The sequence below is a fragment of the Meleagris gallopavo genome, chromosome 3, assembly GCF_000146605.3.
Source record: "Meleagris gallopavo isolate NT-WF06-2002-E0010 breed Aviagen turkey brand Nicholas breeding stock chromosome 3, Turkey_5.1, whole genome shotgun sequence".
Classification (NCBI taxonomy): domain Eukaryota; kingdom Metazoa; phylum Chordata; class Aves; order Galliformes; family Phasianidae; genus Meleagris; species Meleagris gallopavo.
This window is the reverse complement of record NC_015013.2, coordinates 92,180,536-92,184,890: the sequence shown is the minus strand read 5'-3', so window position 1 is coordinate 92,184,890 and position 4,355 is coordinate 92,180,536.

The following is a 4,355-nucleotide window of genomic DNA, read 5'->3' as shown; positions in this document are numbered from 1 at the left end:
TTCCCAACATGCTTCCTATGCAGACAGGATCCATTCTTGCATCAATACCAGCATCACTGATAAATAACTCCATATATCTATAAACGTGATATAAATCTAAATCAGATGAAATTTGGGTGAAAGAAGGGAAATTAAACTCTGCTTATTTGCAAAAAAATGTAACGTGCAAAACTTATATTGCCACTTTCCTAAAAGCTATGGATAGAGGAGCTGTCTGACACACACAAATCTGGGCCACACAGGTGCACAGATCACCGGGCTTTTAGCAGCCCTGTTCATGTGAATGCATGCAGCTGTTCCAGGACCAGTAATAAAGACAGACCATTTATCAAAACCTCCCTGAGATAAAGAAGCAGTGAAAGAATATCTGTAATAAATGCATGCCAGGACCAATTTGGTTTTCATAGATCTCTGTATTTATATATTTTTTTATTATTTTTCTTCAGAGTATTTTTGAAAGGCTTGCTAGGCTTCTGTAGGTTTTTAAAATATGAGTAAGTATCTATGCTTATTTGCTAAAAGTCCTGTTTTTTAATGAGTACTTCACTGTAGTTCACTGTTTATCAAAGAGATGAAAATGCTAGTGCTTTTTTTGGTGCAGTGGACTGGAAACAAAGTAATCACATCTACCTCAAGAGTGAGCACTAGTTCTCATATAATTTCTTTATCTTCATTATACAGATCCTTTTCACTGTTTGAAAGATTGCCTGGCACTAAACATTGCTATATGAAAATTCTGAAGCCAGGTTTCTAGCTTCTTTCAGCCACTGAAAATCTTCTGCTTGCTGCTAATGCACTGCTGGTGCCTACAAAATACGCAGGATTACATATCATCCCAACACAAACGTTTATAAGCATGAATTAGTTATAGCTTTGCCTCAAGCAAGGTTTGCTTGACACTTTTATGGAAGATTCAGCAGTTTTTATATGGATTTTTTGAAATGTTAGACTTGGCTTAATTGCGTTTTACAAACTATTCTCACTATAGCAGGGTGAGCTGAAGTTGCTTGACAATTGTCTTTTATAGCAGAACTTCTTTTTGTTGATACTTGTCCCAAGTATCTATTTAGTATGATGGAACAAAAGATTTTAATTATCTAAAAAATTGTTCATAATTCAAGTGGTGGAGATATTTTCCAATGACCTCAACTATTTTTTCAGTCACTGAAGATCTTGTTAGAAGACGTGCAGAACATAATAACTGTGAAATTTTTTCACTGGAAGAAATCTCTTTACATCAGCAAGAAATAGAAAAATTAGAATACCTTGACAAATGGTGTCGGGATTTGAAAATTCTCTATCTTCAGAATAACCTAATTCCGAAAATTGGTAAGCATTTTCTAGATATGTTTTTTATTAAATGGAATTGCATGCATAATAAGAAATATATGTATATCTTTTGCATCATTCTTCATGGAATGTGGAGTGTGTAATTACAGAGAAGTTCCTTCCAATTCTGCTCCCATAAGCTTTTATTTCCCTTTCATGTTAGCAGACTTCTAAGAAGCTTAGAAATTTGCAGGAGTTTAAATAAAAAAGTATTGAAATACAAGTCTCTAGAATGTAAGTGTAGAACACCTTAATTGGTTAAAAACTTGTATGTGAAGGTATAACTCAAAGATCCTTTCCTTGTAACAGAGACAGTTCAATGCATTCCATGAACTGCAATACTTGAGAACTAGCTGTCCTCATGCTCATTTTTCAATTCAGTTTTTATGCATATAGTAGCTTTTGTTCAGATGGAAATAACCTTCATTCAGATATAGTAATTGCTTTTGTGCATAAAGAATTACAGACAACTTACGGAGAAGTCTGAATGACTTTCCTTTACCACGGGAAGGTGCAGTTCCTTATGATCTATGTTTTGTGCTCTTGTGATGCAGCTTTAAGTCTGCTAGACACATAGAATGATACGACATGGAGCCTTGGTCTGGAAAAGCATAGATTCTACAGATACTGTATAGATTAAATAGAGTGGTTCAGTTGGAAGGGACCTTCAAAGTACAACTGCCTGACCTCTTTGGAGCTAACCAAAAGTTAAAGCATATTATTAAGGACATTATGAAGAATGGAAAATCAGAAGTGTTCAGGAATGATATTAGCATATTTCTTTGAAGTTCCTTAAGAGGCAGAAAAAACAATCTAGAGTTTTAGGGTGAAATTCTATGCTTGTGATTTGGAAGCAAAGGCTTTAAATCTTCTCAACTCCAAGCTGCCCTGAAGGAGCTTATCAGGAAATTCCTAAGGAATATTTGTATTGATAACATCTGCATTTCTTAGAGTGGAGTAATCTTCTCCCAAAGAGAGAGATTTTTTTAAACTGCTTTATGCTGCTCTATCCCATCAAAATTGGAGTAAAAAAAGTTGTTTTTCTCTCTGTTATTTTGTGCTTAAGGCACAAGACCCTATCTTATTCTTTTGTCAGTGCTCATATCTCATAGAAACAGTACTGAATTCAAGAAGTAAACCACTGTGAAGTAGACAGCAATGTATCGATGCAGAACACACAGACATTAGTTTCAAGCACACTTCTGTATATCAAAATATCATAGCTGTACATTTTATACTGCCTCTGTTAGGATGTATCTCTTATTTTAAAGGAAACCCTTAACACCATTCTAGGATCAGACTAGCCTACTGGTCAGTTAGCAAGTTGCAAGGTATCCATATGCATAGAAGCAAAACCACCAAGCTATATGAATGAGTCCTGGCTCTTTTCTATAAAGGGGAAGAAAACACAAGATAACATTGTGTTCTACACTGCCTTACTCATATAATGCACACAGATATTGCAATTATAGAAATACCATAGAGAAAATATACAGCAAAATACGTGACATGAATCCTTGCTGAGAAATTAATTTCATCATCTATGAATGGAGAAAACACCTCTCCAAGGTCTTAGTTAACCAAGTGGTAGAATTCATGTCTTCAGATTTCTAGGCATCTATGTCTTAGCCAGTTACTGGAGCCTCCCTTAGGAAGAAGACATATTTTTGAGCCTGATTTAGTTCATTGGCTTAGACAGCCAATTTAAGTCAAGACAAATTGCACCCTGAATAACTTATTTCTCTGTATCGATTATAGAGGAGCCCAGAGAAGTAGCTCAACTGTAGACACGATCTGTATCAGTTAGATGAATCTTCCTCTGCTTGAATTTCCTTGTTTGCCTCTGCAGGGCCATTTTGTACAGCAGTTAGTCAGCACAGCTTGTGAATTAGAGTGTGAGGTAAACTTTCTGACTTCACTGGATAGGTTTTCCAGTCAGATCTTCAAAAAACCCGAGACTGGTGAAGTCTGTGAACTGCATCATGAGTTAAAGCATGTATCTTGTATCAGAGTTGTGTCTCAGACCTGTGTGTCACATTTCCAATGGCATTTGCATTTCCCAGTTACTTTGGCACTGGCAAAGTTTACTACTCCTCTACTCCCCTTATACAAAGGAGGAAATGCTAGGTATTCTGACAGAAATAAAAGAGCAAACATTGTGGTCCTGCTAATTTCAATAGTTTATGGTGAAAATAATACATTTTAGATCCTAGATTATAAAATGGTCCTGTTTTTGGCTGAGAGCTGCCTGCTATCTTATGTTTGGCCTGTAGAAAGAGAAGTCCTGCAGCTTTAAATGAGTCATTGTACATATTCCAGTTATATCACAGAATCACAGAATCACAGAATTGTAGGGGTTGGAAGGGACCTCTAGAGATCATCGAGACCAACCCCCCTGCCAAAGCAGGTTCCCTACACCAGGTCGCACAGGTAGGCGTCCAGGCGAGACTTGAATATCTCCAGAGAAGGAGACTCCACAACCTCCCTGGGCAGCCTGTTCCAGTGCTCCGTCACCCTCACCGTGAAGAAGTTCTTACGCACATTCGTGCGAAACTTCCTGTGCTGCAGCTTATGTCCGTTTCCCCTCGTCCTGTCTCCATGTACCACTGAAAAGAGACTGGCCTCACCGCTATGGCCGCCACACCTCAGATATTTATAAACCTGGATCAGGTCCCCTCTCAGTCTTCTTTTCTCAAGGCTAAACAGACCCAGTTTACTTAGCCTTTCTTCATAGGGGAGATGCTCCAGGCCCTTCACCAACTTTGTGGCCCTCCGCTGGACTCTTTCCAAGAGATCCCTGTCTTTTTTGTACTGGGGAGCCCAGAACTGGACACAGTACTCCAGATGAGGCCTTACCAGGGCAGAGTAGAGGGGGAGGATCACCTCCCTCGACCTGCTGGACACGCTCTTCTAATGCACCCCAGAATGCCATTGGCCTTTTTGGCCACGAGGGCACACTGCTGGCTCATGGCCAACCTGTCGTCCACCAGGACGCCCAGGTCCCTCTCTGCAGAGCTCCTCTCCAG